At 41.7% G+C, this 21,719-nt stretch overlaps 1 protein-coding gene across 2 annotated transcripts in view; it reads right to left on the reverse strand.

The window, feature by feature from the left end:
- The window catches only part of camkvl (CaM kinase-like vesicle-associated, like), a 39,188-nt gene that overhangs the window by 9,583 nt on the left and 7,886 nt on the right, over nt 1-21,719 (reverse strand). The gene's annotated exons all lie outside the window — the stretch shown is intronic.

Below are 21,719 nucleotides of genomic sequence, written 5' to 3' on the forward strand. Positions count from 1 at the left end.
CAGATAAAAGGAAACGGAGAGGCAAAAACCAGCGTACTAAAGAGGAACAGAGTTACTGATGAAACACTGTGAAAGCTTCCCAGTTGTTGAAGTCAGAAGAGACTGAAGGAGCGTCATTACTATTAGTCTTTAAAATATACAGTACGATGGAGCGCCACAGATACAACCGTGTCAGTGTCGGAACAAATGTGAATGCCGATGCTTCTGGCAGCCTGGTTTATGCCAGCCTTGTCAACAGACACTAAGCTACCCACTAAGCTTCTCTTTACTCTGCTAAAGTCTGCAGATTCAGTGCAACGTCTGTCAAGTTCAAGTTAAACTTTATTTCTAAAGGGCAGTGTCCCTGCATCCCTGAAGCAGCTGGTTTCTTCACCAATCGCTGGACTGCCGGGTAACACTGACACCGCTAGATTTTAATGACATAATTTCTTTTGTTCACAGTCTGTCAGTCTTGATATGACACAGAATGACTTTTAATACTTCCTTTTTATCTCATCGTAACTCCTGCTGCTAGCCTCGCATATACTGTATATAATACTGCACTGGTCTTTTCACCTGATAGTAACTCATACTGTTAACACTGCACATACTGTATGTAATACTGTATATTTATATATAAAACCTTCTTATCATGTCTACCTTAAAATAGCTTGTGACCCCACAGGAGGTTCCAAACGCCCAGGTAGAATATGAAGGATCTAGATAGTGAATCAGCAATCGATATACCATCTCACCACAGTCCTCAGGCAATCCTCACCCACACCTTTTAAGCACACCATCTACTGTAGGAGACAGATTCCCTGGAAACTTCACTCATGCATCCTCAAGGTCCTTCTCCTCCATCACGTACTGTTACCTGAGCCTTAATATCGAACCTATTCCCATTTGTCGTATAATTTCTATTGTTTCTATCTACGAGTCTCTTCAATTGAGTTAGGAAATGACGCAGTAGGGAGGGAATGGGACATTTGAGAAGGAGCTTTGATTAATGTGAGTAATTGCATTGAGAGAGCCAGTAATGTAAAGATGACTTCATTGTTTATTGTGTAACAGAGAGAGAGAGAGAGAGGAATAGCCAGATATATATAACAGAAGAGAAGACAATCCTTAGCAGAAATGCCATTTTGTGGGTGCTAATTTAGGATTAAGGAATGAATATCAGTGACATAAAATCCTCTCTCTTCTCTTTGTGTGCATGACATCACCAGTGTAGATGATAGGGCCAGAGGTGGGTCTGTCCTGTGATGGAGGAGGGGCAGGAAAGTACTGTGTAATCCCAGTGCTGGCCGTAATCTTTAATCTGTACCCCTAATCCAGAGTGCTGGGATACAATGTGTGTATGTGCAGGCGTATAAAAGTGTGTGCCTGAGCAAGTATAAAGGCTGATGCGGGTAAGTCGCAAGTACAGATAGAGGTTTGAGCAGGAGGGTGCATGCCTGTGTGTACGTATGCATCCATATGTCCATCCTTGTGTGAGTGTAATGCCCCGGTGAGATGGGAGGTATTTAGTGGTGAAAATGCACAGTACTGCCAGAAGATTATGTAAGCGCAACAGCAATCCCATGACAAGGTCCAGGACGGTGAAGGTGAAGCTGGCATGAGTGGAGCACATCCATCCCTCTGGGAACAAAGTGTACCCGCTGAAATAAAGTAAAGGCTGCCAAGCCCCAAGTATTATTCTTCAGAAGGGTCAGGAAATGGGTTTGCCAAGAACTTTGAGATGCTACGTTTTCAGCCCATCCCTTTCTTGCTCTGTCCCCATCTGCAGACACTATACACACTATTAAAATAAATCTGTTTCTGCCTTTACACTGGCGTTAACGTTTTTAAAAACTTTTCCTCCAGTTTGTTTAACAGTTGGTGTCGGTGTAGTTGAAACTTAAAATGAAGCACTTCACTTCTTTGTGTGAAGTACAAATTCCCAGAGGGTTTGAAATGTGGATGGCCTTAAAAAGAACACTAAATAACTGTCTGTGCTTTCGATTTGGAGGGATGTAATCAGTCCAGGGTACTTTCTTTCAGTTACAGTGTATTTCACCTTTTCTCTCCTTGTGCCAACAGAGAATGTTTCTCAGACTGCCATAAAAACACCGTACCTGCAGAATACTGAGTCAGTGCGAGCCTTGAAGTTGACGAGGAGTAGGAGGAGATATATGGAGGATATGAGGAGAATGGAGATGAGAGGGAAGGACTGGAAAAGATGGAAGACGAGGGAAAAGGTGAGAAATAATGGGAACAGAAAAGCAAAGTGAAAAGTGCACTGTGACTAAGTGGAAAGGTGGATAGAGAAAATAGTGTACATGAGAACAGAACAAAGTGTGAAACACAGAACTGCAGAGGCAGACTGAGAGTACCTATCAACCTCACAGCTTCACAGCTATCTGTGTGCAAATGTTTGCACAGGTGAGTGTGTTTCTTTGCGAGTGTAAGTGTGGGCACATGTGGCTGTATGTGTGTATATGTTAACAGGCTTTGTCAGACTCACGGTGTTTGGTAAGGGTATGAAAGGATGTCCCCGGAGTCAGAAAGCACTTGAAGGCATGACAGGGCAACCTCTCTGCAAGAAACATTTACAGCCACCAGCCTGAATATGTGCCACAGATTTGCAGGTAGCACGATATCAGGGATAAAATGAAAGCATTGAAGTGCAGTGCAACATTCCAGCCTTTCTAAGCGATGCCATCACTGATCTCTCAGTAGCAGGTTCGACTTTGAATCAGCAGGTCTGACTGCTGTGTGATGTGGGAGTCTCAGCATCACAAAAAATGTTTCCTTTTAACATTTTCAGATTTTTTCATTCATGCCTTTTTGTTTTTTTGCTAATTGTCAGGCTGCGGTTCAAACTCGCTATGTGGAGACCAGTGTTGGTCAAGTTACTTGAAAAAAGTAATCAGTAACTAATTACTGATTACCTCCCCCCAAAAGTAATCCCATTACTTTACTGATTACTTATTTTCAAAAGTAATTAATTACTTAGTTACTTAGTTACTTTTTAAAAACACGATTTACAACCTGGAGAGGTGATAAAGTGATAGATCTTTCAGCCCAATTCTACTTTTTCTACATAATCCATCATACAAAATGTAATCAGATGGAAACGTCTATTTTTTAAACTTGTTTTGTTAGTTTTAATCTTTTAACTTTATGCATCAAGCAAAAATTTAATTATCTGCAGCATTCACTGACTGGAAGAAATTTGTTTAATATTTAAACCTATTTTCTGCACATTCCAGCACATAATTTTTTTTTTTGTGTGTGTTTACACTCAGTCTTTCAAATAGATGCAAGTAAAACACAGCAGAAAGTAAATAAAGTCAAAGACTAGCGGTCCTGTTGCTCTATTTTCACCTCTAAAGCAGGCGGAGGTTTACCCTGGTGCAGGTGTGCCGCGGTCAGTGGAAGAATCCGCGAGTTTCTCTGTGAGTTTCCCATTACGTCGTTGCGCACTCGGTGCTTGTTTGGAAGTTTAGGGGTTTTTTTCGCTGTAAAAAGAAGTTTTCTTCCCACGCACAGCGGACACTAATGTTTTTGTCACTTTTTATGGAATCAAACTCAAAGTAAGGTCAGTACTTCCACGCTTTAAACGCTGCACCTCATACTCTCTCTGCACTCGATATATGATCCACTGTTGATCTGCACACAGCTGTTGTCACGAACGTCACACTCGCTTACGTCACTGTCATGAGACATTCTCGCAAAAAATCACGGTTTTAGTAACGCAGTAACGCAGCGTTCCTACAGGAAAGTAACAGTAATCTAATTACCGTTTTGCAATAGTAATCCCTCACTTTACTCGTTACTTGAAAAAAGTAATCGGATTACAGTACTGCCCATCTCTGGTGGAGACATGACTGAGCACCTGCAGGTGGGAAAATGTATTTTTATATTTTTCATTTTAATAAGAAGGGATTAACTAATGTATGATTTCAGTACTTACAAAATAAGTCAGTGCTTCTGAGGGATGAGCAACTAACTGTCCCTTCATACTGCCTCTAATTAGACCAGAAAACGTAACAAGCGCAGAGCTCAGGAGACTCAATTCAGCTCACACTGTCAAACGTGGTCAAAATAAGCACTGAGTCTCCTATAATTAAACAAAACTGTAACACAAATGGGAATAACATGATTTACATGGATCTTAACTCACTTCAGCTGAACTTTTGAAATTTTAAATAAGAGTCCATCGACATTACTTAATAATGTAGAATTCAGGAAACGCTGGCAGGGAACAAAAAAGGCAGCCTTGTAACAACTGCAGAGTTTGCTGCGTACTTTCCTTATATTCTTATAAAATGCACACCCATTAACACACACAGGCACACGCACACTTAGGTGTGAAGCCGCACCGAGCTATCCGAGACATCACACTTCATCTTCGGCACCCCTAAATCAAATTGCCGGTGCACAGCTCTGCGTTTGTGGGTGTCTGTGTGGCTGTTCACAAGTGCTGTGTTTAGGCTAAAAAAAAGAATGAAATGGAACAGAATAGCTTTTTATCGGCTCATACAGGAAGTGTTTCAGAGGTTCTTGGCGTCAAGGTTATGATTCTGCTATTTAACGCCACTCATGTCTTTAGCCATTCTGTCCCACTTGGCACAGGCTCAGTCGGCCTCTCTGGAAAAAAAGGAAACGGTCTCTTTCTTATCGGCAAATCGACGCTGTCTCAGGGCTAAACACAAACAGAATAACAGACACGAAGAAACGCAGTAGGCATGCGCTGTGTGTGACGAGGCGCTATGTCTACTTTCCCTTTGGATGTGCTTCCAGTTTTAGAAAGCTGAGAATAATTGCAAATGGATGTTATGTAAATATTTCACCCACTGCTGTGTGAGGCTGCTTTTTGTGTTGTCAGTCAAGTGCTTAGTTGTGTCAGTGTGTCCTTGTCACTGTCAGACTGATGCTGCTTGCAAATCGACAACATTGTCATTATCTTCATCACCACAATGCAAATCCTGATATCCACACAATTCGATTAAGTCATGCTGCACTGCCTTTGTTAAGAGGTGACTGGAGATGCACAGTATAATAAGATAAACGGCACCAAAGTGTATGTGTCTGCATGTGTGTGTGTTTGTGAAGGAAAATATTAACAAGTATGTCGATGTTTGCCTCCGGAGAAGAATGAGAGCAGCAGATTTACTTGAACGAAACATGACAGGCCTCGCATGTCAGGTTGCATACGCCTCCATACGCAGAGACAGTATATTTTTCAGAGCTTCGCTACAACTGTCCTTGGCAGAGCAGCATGCTGAATATATCGGCCCCTCGTTAGTGTTAGACATGCACTCTGCCCACCTCACAGCATCAACACAGGCGCGTCTTCCCCAGGAATAGCATGTTTTCACCATTTCATCTGTCTTTCCCTGCCTCTCCTGCTTTCTTCTCTCAGTCTTTCACTTGTCCTGAAAGCTTTTGTGTCATTATTGTTTCCAAATCCTTGACTTAGTCAACCTGTAAAGGTGATCATTTCAAAGCCAGGCTGAGAAATGGAGGAGCCGGGATAGGGAGAGGCGACACCGGAGGTTAATACTGATACAGCAGCCACTGATGTGCAGGAAGAATTTGGAGAAAGAAAAGAAATCTATCCTGTTGTGACCCCCCCCCCTCCCCTTTTCACAAGGGTCACCGCTGAAGGTCGCTCCACATATTTGATTTGACAGATTTTTGCACCAGGTGCCCCCAAAAGGATTCATGTCTCCCTCAGGACCAAACTGGGATCTTTTGCTTTGTAGATGAACGTGACCACAACACCACGGAGCAAACTGGTGTGTGTGTGCGAGAGTAAGACGATTAAATATATTTAAAATGTACAAACAAACCTATTATGTGACAGGAGGTAATTTTCTGAGTCCCTAAAAGGCCTTGAGAGGGTTATTAAGCAAATCATTACCTCCGTGTTTCATACTTTTAATACGATTAAAAATAATAACCATATCTTTGTTTTTTTCTGCCCTCGCCTTGATATTCATGTGCTTGTTTTTGTGTGTGCAAATCAGCGTGTGCCTCTTCATCCATGTATAACGAGACATGACAGCTGCAGCCTGTTCCTTATTGATCAGTCAGGAGCTCCTGTTATTTACTTGACTTAACACAGAGAAAAGAAAACAAGGCTGAAATTGACTTTTCATCATGGAACGCTTGGGGGTTTAAAAATCCTTCACATCAAGTCCACAACATTATGTAAGAATTGCGTCAGGTGCAATTAGGAAATAAGCCCTTTCATATAGCCATTTATGTCATTTTGGTCCACAAAGCACATCCCCAGTAAGAATATAATGCCATTAAGCAGAAATTAGTCCACCAATTCCTACTAGGCTCATTGCCTGAGTAGACAAGTGTGTGCCCCATATTGAGCAGAGCACACAGCAGAGGTTGGTCCCAGACCTTATCAGGATGCTGCAACATGAAAGTGGGACAAATAAAAGAGTTGTGAGGACATGACAGCGTACACAGGAGAGAAGGATGAGAGGTATGAGGAAGAGAAGCAGATGAAGGGCCAATTATCAGATCATTACTGCGCTTGATAAAAATCAAATGTAGTACATTTACTTGTAGCACACAAGCATGAACAACAGACGGTGAATGGAGTATCATCTGAAATATGGACACACACACACACACACACATTGGGACAGTAAACTTATAATATGAAGAGTTATGTGTGTCTAAATGTCACATAATGGCTGTTATGCATGGATATGATTCCTGTGTCGCATCACGATCTATTACATTTGTTTCTTCCACTGCGCTCCCAGTAAGGGGTCTTCTTCGAGCTTGTTATAAGCACTAATTCCCTCATTTCTCATAGAGTGGCTCTCATCTAAGGCCTGCCTATGTGTGTGTGTGTGTGTGTGCACGTGTGTGTATCGATGTCTGTGTGAGGGAGAGAGACAGTTAATGTGTTTGTGTGACTGCGAGGCATGGCAGAAACAGGCTTAATAAGGAAACACACTGATGAAAATTCATCACATCGGCCCAGAGAGAGACGGAGACAGGAACCTCTTTCCAAATGCAGACATAGGAAATTTAGCCAAATTCATGTTGCTGCACACAGTCGCTTTTACTGCTATTTCTGTAAAGACATTTGCTGACATAAAGCATTTGTTGGGCTCTTGCCCTTAAAGTTAACTATCACACTCAGACTTTTCTCAAACCTAAACCTGATTCTAACCTGACACTTGAAATGAAATGTGAACAGATGAGAACCGGCCGAAATGTTCCTTCTTTCCTAAATATCTTCAGTCTGATAGTGTTAAAGTACAATCATATATATATATATATATATATATATATATATATGTATATATATACACACATTGTGTGTTTCTAAACGTTTTACGACTCTGTCAGTAATAGTAATACTGTCAGCTTCAACCCCCACCCCACTGTCTGTCCTCTGTTTTCTGTCCCCTCATTAAGAGAGTGGATGAGTGGATCTGTGCAGGTCTTGCACAGTAAGTGCATCCTCAGGGAGAGGGGCCACAGAGTACCTTTTGACAAAAGTGTGTGTGTGTGTCTGTGTGTGTGTCTGTGTGTTTGCCTGTAGCTTACACAGAATGATGCAATACCTGGCTGACAGGCTTGTTCTTTCTGACACCAGAGCAGCCCGAGGCAGGACCTGCAGGCATACACACACACACGTACACACACTGTGCCTATACAACTATACAACTGTCAGACCGAATGATGGTTAGTGATAGCTTTTTCCAAGTGTGTGTGTGTGTGTGTGTGTGTGTTTGTGTTTGTGTAAGTAACTTTCTGACAAAAACTGACTTCATCCATGAGTCGGACACATACTGTGGCATACAAAATCACACACAGACGAGGAGCGAGCACTTCCTCCAGAGCGGAATGGAAAATCATAACAGAGCTCCACATGACAGTAAGTGAGAGCGAGACAGAGTAAAGGGAGGTGAGTAGAGGATCATAAGCAAGTGAAAAAGTAGACTTCATGAATATATTATGCAAATCTATTGCATAAAACATGTTGGTGCATTTACACGTTTATAGTTTCTTCTCTCTCATAAAAGAGGAACTGTAAAAAATACATTTATATCAACAAAAGCCTGAGCCCCCACCTCCCCCGTTCGCTCTCCCTCGCCCTCTATTCATTCACTCCAAATTGTGGTTTTATTCATGTTGTGTTGCCTTGTCTGTTTTAATGCCTTCCTCTTTATATAAATACAAGTATTACGATGCAAAAACGTTGCTAGTCTTGTTAAAGAAAACCCGAAGGCCTGATGGTAACGGGAAAATTGGGAGCTGGAGTTAATAAAATCACTGCTGTTCAGAAATACGGTAAACAAAGTTTAAAGGTAACGTGTCTAGATTTGAGCTGGATGCATAAACGCTGCGGTGACGTGTTTTCTATGGATTTTAACATTATAACATTTACATTATGTGCATGAGTCAGTTTTTCTGAACTGCAAATGTCTGTAAAAGATCTCATGGACATCGATAGCTGTTGACACACCAGTGTAGATCGAGTCGGAGGACCAGCTGACAGACCAACTGTTAGTTTAGCTGGCAAACAACTTGGTGGTGCATCTTGTACTTTGCTTGACATTTGGTTACCCTAATCGATTGCTCAGCTGTTTGCTGTGACCAAGGTCAAAACAAATGCTACATTCAAAAAATCCTACGTGTTTAATCTTTGGATACTGTTTCGCAAAGATGCAGATATGACAAATTCATCTGTGGTTTTGATGCAGTTGATTGCATAATATTAAAACAAGGTGGGCAACTCCAGGCCTCCAGGGCCGGTGTCCTGCAGGTTTTAGATGTGTCCTTGATCCAACACAGCTGATTCAAATGGGTAAATGACCTCCTCACCATGTCTTGTAGTTCTCCAGAGGCCTGGTAATGAACTAATCATGTGATTCAGGTGTGCTGACCCAGGGTAAATGGTAAATGGCTTGTATTTAGCGCTTTACTAGTCCCTAAGGACCCCAAAGCGCTTCACACATCCAGTCATCCACACATCCACACACTGGTGATGGCAGCTACATTGTAGCCACAGCCACCCTGGGGCGCACTGACAGAGGCGAGGCTGCCGGACACTGGCGCCACCGGGCCCTCTGACCACCACCAGTAGGCAACGGGTGAAGTGTCTTGCCCGAGGACACAACGACCGAGACTGTCGGAGCTGGGGCTCAAACCGGCAACCTTCCGATTACAAGACGAACGCCCGACTCTTGAGCCACGATCGGCCTCAAGATCTAAATCCTGCAGGACACCGGCCCTCGAGGCCTGGAGTTGCCCACCCCTGTATTAAAGGTTCACCTAAGGTTTTGTGTCATTGATAAGGATGTCGAGTATAACTTATATGTGAAGCTTAAACTGTGTGTTGTAATAGGTGTACATTATAGTACCATTTTATCCATCCATCCATCTTTTTCTGCTAAAGCAGAATTACCTCCACCAGCCATTCCAGGGAAACACTGAGGTGTTCCCAAGCAAACTGAAAGAATTAACCTCTCCAGTGTCTACTGGTTCTGCCATGAACCTCCTGCCCGTGGGAACGACTCACATATCAGGCATCCAGGAGGCATCCTAGTCATATGCCTGAGCCACCTCAATGTAGATCTGTTTCTTGGCTGCTTAAACCGGCGTATATTAATCGGTATTATAATGGACTGAAATTCTTGACTTTCCCAAATAATCAGTTACTATCTGACTCATCACCAGAAGTGAATGCAATAGCCTTCTTTCCAGGGCCAGGTGTTGGTTGTATGAAATCAAAGTCAAATGTTTATTTTTTTCTGAGAATTTTGGCCTTGTTTTCCCACTAATCTCGTATTTCTTTCCCAGGAAGTCGAGATGTCTAAAAATGCTCACCCATGTGGGGATTAGTGCTTGGAAATTGCCAGCCTTACACTATAATGAGCACAGGGAAAAGGACCTTTCAGACAACACTGATTTGTAATTGTAATTCTGTCAGCCTGACATTAACACAAGAGCATTACAAGCAATGTTTAGAAGCTGTGGGCTCCATTTGTCTGCTCTTATTTTGTCAGTAAATTTTCTGATTCTACAATAGGACATCTGCACAAATGAAAAACATCAACCATTACCAAAGCTCGGCCGGCAGCACTCTTGGGGCATCAAGCATTTTATCATCAGTTTATTACATTTGTGCACTCACTAAAACGCATCGACACAAAAACTAAATCAGAGTCAGAGTCTCTGTTGAGACCAAGTGGCTTGTTGAACTTCACTTCTGTGTTTTCCAGCATTAATCAGAGCTTACAATGTAACAATAAAAGTGTGTGACACATTCTTCAAGTGTGTTATTAATTGGAGCTACTATACAACGCTTCCTCTTGATTGTGCTGTGTCTGTATCTTTGTCAGAGCAATAACCTCAGAACAGCAATTACAGAAATGAAAAATCAACAACAAGCCAAAATGTTTTATTAAGGGTTTCAGTAATGCATGCCAGTGTGGAATCACACGCTTAATGTTCACGCTTCCCTGCTAGGAAACATTTGCAAAATGCTCCAGTGCCAAACACAGAACCAAGAATTAAACGTCGCCTGTCAGCTCCTCACCCCGTCACACCGTGTCGACATGAAATGCTCGATCAAGCCAAAAGGACAGAGAGAGGATATGTTTCATGAGTTTGGGATCATGAAGGGATGCTGTAATACTCATAGGAAGACATGCAGGAAGCTTACGTGACGATCTTTTAGGCAGTGTGCAAGTGTGTACTGTACATGTGTGTTTGTGACTGGGTCACCAGGGAGGAGCAACAACTTCTGTCAAGTGGTTTTCCTCTAAAAAATACACAATGTGTCAAAACGCAGCTCCCTCTAGGGCCATGAGCTGATGCAACTTTTATCAACCAACGTGAATTCTCTGCGTGTGTTTGGGGCACTTTTGGTTACACTTAATCCACTTTCAGATGCTCAAGAGATGCTTATGTGGAGAGAGAGCTGTCATACACATGTGCGCACACACACACACACACACACACACAAATCCCTCTTCAGTCTTTGACAACACATACAGAACCACAAATGTACCTACCCAAACACCACCTACACGCACTCAGACACACAAAAGAAACACGCATGCACACGTACTTTGCCACTGGACTTGTTATTATTCTCAGGTGAATAAATTAAACTGCAAAACCTTCTTTCCCAGCATCCATCGGTGTATGTGTCAATGCGGACGTTAATGTTTTTGTGGGTATCTCCATTGATCACGACTGCATTAATTCATTCCTTTTGTGACCAAACATGGCCTTTGGACGCACCGCACAGAGTGCCTCTCCAAAAACCTGGACTTCAAATGAGAGGCTCAATCCACACCTCGCTTTGCAGGCACACACGCGCACATACACACCCACACACAATGCACACATACAGTAAACAAACTAAGACACAGTAAAAGAGACACGTAAAGATGTGCACAAAATCGAGTGAAAAATCAAACATTTCTTGCTGGTTTTCCCAACCCGGCTGTTCTGCTAATTTTCATCAAAGCAACTCACTCCTTTTGCTCACTCCCCTCGCTTTCTCCTCCTCTGTTTACATCACGTGTTGCATGTCTACTGACTATGATGCCAGATAGTGATAGATTGAAGTAAATGTGCCTGTACGACCAAGAACAGAAGGTCACTTTGCTGTTGTGCATCAAAATAGCCCGTGTGTCTCATACAGTTATACAAAGATTCTTCTTGACTGTTTTGAGCCAAACCTCGATCAATAAAAACTTCAGCAGGGAATATGAAATACAGCCTGTCGTGAGCTGTAACTCCTGGATCGACTGCAAGATGTTTTTAAAAAAAGGTTCCAAGCAGCGCTCTAATATGGTGACTTCATTTCATCAGTTATTAGACAGGAACAAAACATCTTGTGGCTGTAGATGGGAGCTTGCTTTCATTACAGTAGCCTTTTATTTATTTATTTTTGCTAAATAATACAGTTGATGGTATGTTAAGCCTCACATTTCTGAATATTCCAGTGCATGATAACCTGAAACAATCTGTTCAGCTTTTCCTCTCAGCCAAATTTGGCTTCTCATTATCTTCCCATGGGTTGTCTGTGAGTTTTCAGATTCTTAGTTTGTGCGAGGTGGCCGTAACATTTCTCCACTTCTGCAGTAATCTGCATCCCGAAGGCTTATCCCTCACACAAACACGCATAGCTACATAATTGAATTCTAAACAAGGGGCATTTATAATTAAAAGGACAAAGGATGCAGCTGTTACATTTAAAATTTATTTATTATTTTTTGCAAATGGAAATGGTGATAGCTGATTTGTGATGTGAAGATATGAAAATATTATATCAGAAATGGGTTTAAGCAGAAAGAGAACCAAACACCATACTTTTGCTATAATAGAGGCACCTATTATGTACCATCTGAATGCAAATGCACAACCACTTGCACACGTGCATGTCTGTGTGTGACTTGGACAAGCACAAGACTTGCGGTTGCTTGGTCTCAAGGTTTGAGTGGGTGAGACAGGGGTTAAGCGATGGGATAAAAAAAGATAATCAAGATGGGAAAAAAAGAGAAATAAGAGGCAGCAAGGGAGAGGATGATGAGGATGATATATGGCTGCTAGCATGATCCAGTTTGGGCATATATTCAGGACAGATACGTAACTGCACACAGATGGCTCCTCCCCACACACACAGACACAGGTCAGAGAACCAGCACTTTTGTACTTGTATTGCACTCATAGTTAGACCACATCAGCCATATATATATATATATATATATATATATATATATATATATATATATATATATATATATATATATATATATATATACACACATAATAAAAAAGTTCTACAGAATTTGTCTGTAAATTTATTACATTCATTTTATTTTGTATTGTGTTGATGCCTGGCACATTTTTTCTTCTGTTACTGCATATCTTCCCAAGTCATGTAAGGATATAATAGACTGAAATAGATTTTTTAAAAAGTGGTGTCTCTCAGGCTGGCAGACTTTTATTGTACCTTTTAAGCTTCAACTTGTTCATAGGATTCACAGTAAGTGATGACTGGTAGAATTAGCTTGAGGCTAATGCAGGCTCATGTACATCCTTAGCTTTGTGCATCTGTATGAAATATTAACCACATCCTCTAATGGGATTTCATTTGAAAATCTGGATATACATTGTATTCAAAATAATGTTTGACTTGTACGCTTGTCACCACAATCAGAAGCGGATGACGATGAATGGGAAAGAAAAGATAGAGAGGGAAATGGGAGGTGGGCTATTGTGGTCAGAATGACAGCGATCCACTTGAGATGCCTCCAAATTAATTTTGGAAAAGTTTGAGAAGTGATTGTACTCTGGTATTGGATAAGAGCCTTTACTGAAATTATTCACAAGCTTTAATTTCTTATTTTCAAGACAGAAAAAGCACACAAAACAATGAGGCCTGAATTGATGAGACAAACAGACACAAATGGTGTAAAATAGACTAATTCTGCAGACCTGTCACAAGGCGGTCTTTTGTGGTTAGATTTACAGTGTAGCTGAAGGCTGAGGATTCAGGTGACCCTGAATCCTCACTTAGTTACGCTGCGATAGGTGTAGACTGCTGGGGGACTCCCATGATGCACTGAGTATTTCTTCTTCAGTCACCTTATGAAGCGCCTTGAGGCGACTTTTGTTGTGATTTGGCGCTATATAAATAAAATTGAATTGAATTGAACCTTTCTCACTCACTATATGTTAGTACACCTCTCTGCATTGAGTCATACTTGTTATTAACCTCTGTCTCTCTTCCACAGCACATCTTCTATCCTGTCTTCCTTCTCTCACCCCAACCAATCACAGCAGATGGCCCCGCCCCTCCCTGAGCCTGGTTCTGCTGGAGGTTTCTTCCTGTTAAAAGGGAGTTTTTCCTTCCCACTGTCGCCAAAGTGCTGCTCATAGGGGGTCATGTGATTGTTGGGTTTTCTCTGTAGGTATTATTGTAGGGTCTTCCTTGCAATATAAAGCACCTTAGAGTGACTGTTGTTGTGATTTGGTCCTGTATAAATAAAATTGAATAATAATAGATTGGATTTATATGGCCACTTTTCACCCAAAGGCAAAGGCACCCAAAGCGCTTTACAATGCCACTATTCATTCACACACTGGTGGAGGCAGCTACGGTTGTAGCCACAGCTGCCCTGGAGCAGACTGACAGAACCGAGGCTGCCATATCGTGCCACCGGCCCCTCTGGCCAACAGCAGTAGGGTAAAGAGTCTTGCCCAAAGACACAACGACCAGGACAGAGAGCCCGGGGATCAAACCAGCGACCTTCCGGTTACAGATGCGCTTCCCAACACCCCTGAGCCACGGTTGCCCCAATTGAACTGAGGCAAGAGAGGGTTATTTGTCCACATATGACACAACTCCATGGACTATTAATGACAGCTCAAGCCTTCAACAGCAGCACAAACCACACTCTGTCTAATGACAAATGGCAGCCAGCTATTAAAGGACGAAACCATTATTTACTCACAGGTGAGTTTACCAAATTCCAACATTACACCATCTATATACAACAAGCACTCTCTTAAATAAACATATATATTTTACTACTATTTATTAACAATTACATATTTTATTTCTTAACCTTACACCAAAAACACCAAAAACCCATGTACAGACGTTCCCCACGCTCTCTTAACTCGTGGCCTCTCTGCAACCTTTAAAAGGTTTCATTTGGTCAAACAGCCTGGACAGGACACCAAAAAGACAGGTGAGTAATCACATCTCAACAAGAAACTTCTTTACACATAAATATTCCCCAGAGAGACAACAGCAGACTGTATTTGCTCCCGGTAACGATTCTTTCCTCCTCACAGGGAACCGCCACACTTCTTAATGAGGAGCAGCTGTGCAGGTCCTGGAACAAAAGGCTACCTGCTAATGATTAAAATACTCAATAAATATCCAATAAATAATTGAACTTCTTGTGTGCAAATGGTTGTAGATGTGCAAATCTATGCTTAAAGTGCGGTGCTAATTAAAGTTCTAGTTAAAGTGCATTCAACAAAGTGCAAAGGTGCTCATAACGTGCTGTACAAGTTACCAGAGTAAAAATGGAGACCAAATGAAGCTGGCTGCTGGTTTCCTGTAGCAGTGACGTACGCAGCCAATCCTGTTTAAAAGGATTCTTTTGAACTAGGGAATTAATAATTCAAGTTTAGCCAAACATATTGCAACTCATTTCCAGCCGTAGAACTGAATTAACTCAACCAGATGCACTATTCGCTTTATCCATGTAAGCACACGTTATGAATAAATGAAGCAGGAAGCTGGTATAGATGCCAAACAGAAGAATGTATTGACCACAAGGTGCTAAATCCTTTTAAGGCCCATATATTCAAATGCATTCCTGGAATAGTCAGAAAAGATGTTATAAAGTACCTGAAGGAGATGTTTGTTGAAATGAGGGAGGAAGAAGCAAAGAGGGTTAATTGAGTGCGAAAGGAAGCGAGAAGGAAACAACTCTAGTGGGAAAAAAGAATAAACATTCGTGCTACACTAGCATTCGGGGGATAAAACACGATTGTGATAAAGATGACAAGAAAAAGGAAGAATGAAGGATGGAGGCAAACATGGAAGATGACAGATGTGAAAAGTGTGAGGGAGTCAAAGCGAGAACTCTTCCGTGAGAAAGTCAGGAATGTGCGTATGTGTGCAAGGAGGAAAAAAGAAAAACACTTTTGTGAAATATTCAGTGCGATAAAAGACTTATAGAAGCAAAATCCGCTCCCCCGAGAGAGAGAAAGGAGAGGAAGAAAGGGGAGGAGGAGCAGAGAAGAGGAGGAGAAGGGAGCAGTGATTGAAGTTTTGGATAAGAGTCATAAGGCTGGAGACCATTTCAACAGAGGTCTCGGCTGTGAAGCTTTGTGTAGGACTGTCAGGGCCTTCTCTATTTTTAAACAGTGAGTGGGTATCCTGCTCACACCTTATAGCATCAGTATACCTGTCGAGCTTACTGGAGGTAACTTCATGTAGAAATTTGCTGCTAGATGATAGTTTTTGTGGAGAAAACAACTTCCAGTTAAATAATAATGAGCTCTTTGTGTTTTCACTGGCACTATTTTCTCAGGGAGACAAAAGTGCAAATACAACCGCAGTTCACACACTGAGGTTCCCTGTCTCAACATACAGCTTTAGGAAACTGGGAATTATATATGTGTTTGGTCGAATATGTCAGAGGAATTGCTTTTCGGATCAGGTTTATTGGCAAGTCTCTGTGATTGCAGCAGCCATGGCTGAAAGCTGTGTAGTGTCAGTCCATCCATCTCTCAGAATGTAAGTCTCCTTCTCATGGATGCAGTTCTTTAGGGATACCTTAAAGCATTTTGGACACAAATATTGACATGAACAGAATGATTTTTGGTGTTCAAAGGTCAAGGTCACTGCCATCCTTTTTTTGTGAAGATATTATATATAATTATAAAATATTATAAAAGCATTATAAAAGCAACATGTCTTGTTTTGGGATCTGAGTAAGATACACTTGCAGTGTACACTATATGGACAAAAACACACATACAGGAGCTGCTTAGCCATGAGAAACCAAGCTACCAGCTCTCTGTGCACAGTCTTTGTGCTGATGTTAATGCCAGAGGAGGTTTGTAGCACTGCAGCTGGCAACCCTGCTCTACAGCCTTACACAAACTGCCACTTGCTGAGCTGCTGTGGTTCCTAAACATTTGCAATTCTACTGCTTACAGATCACGAAGTATCTAAAAGACATTTCACAAACTGACTGGCTGCAAAAGTGGGATCGTATTACAATACCATACTCAAACTCTGTGAGCTTTTCAGAGCAAGTCATTCTATAACAAAAATGTTGGTAAAAGCAGCCTGCGTGGCTCGGTGTTTAATTTCACACACATGTGGCAACGGGACTGAAAACAGCTGAATTCAAAGAATAATCTAACTCCTGGCACGGTAGAGTCAATAAATTGGTCTGTTCCCTTGTTCTGGACAAAAAAAAATTTATGTAATTGTCATCAGCCTGAGCTGTAACTTATGTTGCTTCAGAACAATAATAATTTCATGATCCATCTAAACGAAGTGCTTTAAGTTGCCAAAACTGAGCTTTGAAAGCGTCATACTTCGTTTGCCAGCTGTAGCGCAGCCAGAAACATTGTGGTGGCATAAAGACTTAGGTACTGTATTATTTTGCTGAAATTGGCAACGATTACCATTACATTAATTCACTCTTACAGGCAGCAGTACAAACAAACTGAAAATAAAATCATAACACCTCGTGAAGGCCACGGTGACAGCCTGGCACTCGCCAGCAAGCAAAACAGTTGGACCAAAGAATGAAAATAGCCTACCTGTGATGACGACACTGCTAGTATTTGAATCATTTTACTACGATCCAGTTTTGTGAGTTGTCTTTCAGTGAGGGCTTTCGCTAGTACTGTGATAGCACCTTTATTCAGCTGATAGTTTGAGAAGAGGCTCAGTTTGGCATGTAAGGTGTCATGGCTTTAAAACTAGATGCTGTGTTGGGGGACAGATCTCCTTTAAAGTATACACATGATGGAAATCAAGCCATCAAGTCTAAGAGCATTCCTTCCCTCTTTACATATCCTTTTGTTTAAAGCTAACAGAAACAACGACATCTCTGGCTAACAGTGGTTATTATGGGAGCTAAAAGTTAAAGTGGAATTTGACAGGTGGGTGAATCCTGTATTCTGCTCTAGGGAGGTACTGCATGGGAATAAGACACATAATAATAGCCTAACATGAATGTGCCTTTTCCGTTTATTGAATAGCACTTGCTGTCCTGACCCCTGAACACTCTGGATCTCTTCCTCCTCGCCTGTACTTTCTTGCTTATAGCTAGAAAATGAACTTATACCAGACTGACTTCTTTTTCTGGGAAATACACCAAGTCTGTCTTTAGCTGGCACTCATGCATTGCCATATTTCACCACTTAAAACAAACACCCTTGATCCTCCTCATCAGAGCTAACTATATATATAAGCACCATGACTGCACCTTTATTGACATCTGCAACGCAAACGTGTGACATGGATGAGAAGGAAAAAAGAACAAGTGCTGACTGAACCATCTCCTTGGCTTTAACTGGAAAGACCGTCAGGCTGCTTCAGAGTCAAGTTCGATTGTTCCATCAAGTTCTACCTTTTTTCTGAGAAAAGGATAACAAATAAGCTGTTGTATAAGAAGGCCCAGGAAGGGTCTTCAGCCAGTGTTAGTTTCTCACATTGCGTTTTAACAGCAACTTTAATTCTGTTAATTAAAGAAATTTGTTGGAGGAGGTATTTAACAACTATAGAAACTCAGCATTAAGGAAGCAAGCAGTGACTTCACAGTGGGTCTTTTCCCTGTCAGACCTGCTGCCCCAAAATTAAACAGACTTTCCATGAATGTAGAGTGAATGCATTTACTCTACAATCATGGACACACCTAGAACAAAAGAATCACATTCACATACCCACAGCTTAAACACACACACACACACACACACACACACACACACACAGGCTCTATAAATACAGTGAGGAGGTAATGTTCATCTTGTAAAGTAGGCGGATTAACTGGAACCAGGTCAGAGCAAAGGCAGAGTATGCTCTAGCTTTTCTCCAATTTAGCTGCTTTCTCACCATTTTTCTTGCTATTGCTGTGTTTTTGATGAGCCAGACTGCAATAGTTATCTCCTGCTCCCCCGCAGCTACTTGTTTCTTCGCTCAGTGCCATGTCTCTTTAAAGGCAAGCAAGAGACCACTTGTCAATATTTGTGAGGGTTTTCAATTTTGTGAATGGATTATGCAGCATGCATACTGACATGTTCAATTATTCAGCCATTAGACGATATACACTTTTCTCTTTTTTTCCTCTTTACATAACAAGAGCACTAACAGTGCTTTCTCTCTGGATAAGGACAGCGTGGAGATAAATAGCTGGAAGCAGGATGTTGCCAATGTATCATTAATATAAACTACATTTTCTTTGATGAGCTTGGTTGTGTATCATTGGCACAAACAAAGCACCAATGTGCTCTATTTCACACTAACCTTTAAACTGGATTTTCCAACATAATAATTACAAAAACAACAATTCTATAAGTATTTTTCCATCCTGTCTAGGATAGAAAAATACTTCCAAGCTTGGATTGTAAATCATGTAGATGCACCTGCTTAAAGTGAGTGCATATGTGAAAGGAATGAGTAGAAGATTTTAAGGCCAGGCATATCTGTTACCATCAATACCTTTCAAAATCTGAGTGTCTCTTACTGAAGGCTAGATGCATTAAAGTAATCACCGGGGAGCCTCTGTAATGGAGCAGAGTGAGAGAGCATAGCAGGAGCACAGACAACAAAGAGGGGAAGCCAAGAAAAAGTAAAAGCCAAAGGGTAAGGAAAGGAAGGAGATATGGTTGGGTGACAAGAGGATGAGGAGAAGGCTTGATTTTCATCCCATGAGTCATTCAGAATATAAAGAATGAACTTCACTGAGGAAATCTGCCTCTGTTTCTAACCACCTCAGTATTAAACTCATCCATCCTAAGAGAGGGCAATATAGAGAAAAGAGAGGAGGGAGGAGGAGCGAGATACTGGGAGAATCTGCGTCTGCCGAGCAGTCATCTTTCACCTGTAGCTAGCAGAGACTTTGGCTTGCATAATGCAATGTGAGGATAAACCCTCTTTTATGGCCAGCTGAGCCAATAAATCTGGATCAGTTCTGAACTCCCCCCACCATCCCACCGTGCCCGTAGTTGTCTGTCGGCTGCTGAACGATCCAAAAGCGATTCCTAATTTCTTTATTTGTAATTCTTCTTGAAGCTGCCTTGAAACTAAACACTATACATTACATGCATCCATGCATTCGGCCACAGTGCAGAAAGTGGAGACACTCAGTGTGTCCCCTCTGGTGTAATGAAATCAGCACTTCAAATTTACCTTATTTTCCCAGTATGCTTAATTGCCTGCATCTGTCTCCCTCTACGCCAACCGTTCCCTCTGGTTCAAAGTCCCTAACATAATTGTTTTCAATTAAAATGTGCTGTGCTGCAGCTGTCCTTAGCCTGCTCGAGCTATAGTGCTATTCAGGGGGACAGTTACCAGAATGTGAGGGGTAGTAGCACTGGCAGCCATCATTACGATCAGATGGGGAGCAACAGTTGAAGGCCTGATGATGCAGTGGCTTGTTGGATCCATCGTTACGACAGCTTGGGGTGTTACATAAGGGGTGATGCAGACAGGGCTGGTGAAGGAAGAACAAGTGATGAATCCCAAATAGGGCAAGCAATAAATGAGTGTTCCTTATGATGACGAGGAAGTAGTAAATGACACTTATGGGCAAGTTTGATTGTACTTCTGGATTTTCTTTATAGTCTCATCTTTACAGCGGTGAAGGACTGCAGTCGGTGAGGTGGGGAACTTTCTGTTTTCCATTTGCACCCTTTGTGTCATTTTCTGATCTGTGCCTGTTTGCTGGCCCACATTCTAGCCCAGTTTTGACTCTTTTTTTGCTGAACTCAAAGAAAATGTTGGGCCCCGGTTTTAGCTCTGTTCAGTCTTCACTAGCACGAGTAAAACCCCGACGAACAGGTGAGTGGGCTCAGATGAGGCAAAATTGGGCCACGTGATGTATGTTAGAGATTGCTGCTTGGCCTCCAGAGGGCTATTTGGTGGAGGGAAAACTACACGAGTTTCATTGTCTCCCCACTTCGTCCCACAAGGCCGGTGCAGTTCTTCTCACAGCAGTGTAATGACATAGATAAATATGAAGAAGTGGAGAAAATATAAGACAGAGGAAAGTGAGAGCAGGCCTGAGGTTGAAGAGAAAGATGATCGAAGAGAAGCTGAGAAAGGAAATATTAGGAAAAGCGAAAAGAAAAAAAGTGAGGGGAAGAGGAGATGGAAAAATGACAGATGAAGACAGAGAGGACAATATACACAGGATCTTGTAATGAAAGCCGCTCTAATGAACTACTCTCTCTGTCTGTCTCCATTCTGTCTGTATTACCCTTCGCTCTAATCTATCTTTTTCTTTCCATGTCCCCCTTTTTCCCTGTCACTTCAAATCCCTCTCTCTCTTTCCCCTCCAACACTGGAGAGCACCGGGGACTGGATAACTCATTACTAATTCATAGTTTCTCTCCATATATTACAAGGCCTTGAATACTGGTTAATTAAGTATCCCACAACAAAGTGAAGAAAAACCCATCTTTTATCTGTATGATTAAGCTGCCTGCAAACACCCAGCCTTGAGAGGGTCTCTTGCTTGTCTTTTCAAGTTGGTATATTTTAGTGCAAAAGTCAGATATCTTTGAGAAAGGTCAGCAAACATGCTGTGTTTTCTTACTGAGGGTAATTCTTAGCGAACTTTTGAAACACTGAGAAGAAAGCAGTGTAAATTAGATGTGTTGCTATCGCCTTGGGTAAAATGAATAGACTTTATTAAAATGAAATGAAGTCATATATAAGCCATAAAACAACACCATGCATAAAACACCAGAGTAATGAGAAAGCATATTTACAGTGTTATTGTGTAACATTTCAGGAAGTATACACTTTCTCTGTTTGACCCTCTCTATAAGTAAACCTTGGACTTAATTTCATCAGCGCAACATTGCAGTAAATTGGTCACATTTACGAGAGCTTATCCATCTCGTTCTGTCCTGATGGGTCAGTGAGGATTTTGCAGTGTTACGCTGGCACAGGTTGACAGAAGGTATCAGACGCATTGGTAGAA

This window comes from Simochromis diagramma, unplaced genomic scaffold (genome assembly GCF_900408965.1).
Source record: "Simochromis diagramma unplaced genomic scaffold, fSimDia1.1 OVJJ01000387.1, whole genome shotgun sequence".
In the NCBI taxonomy this organism is placed as follows: Eukaryota; Metazoa; Chordata; class Actinopteri; order Cichliformes; family Cichlidae; genus Simochromis; species Simochromis diagramma.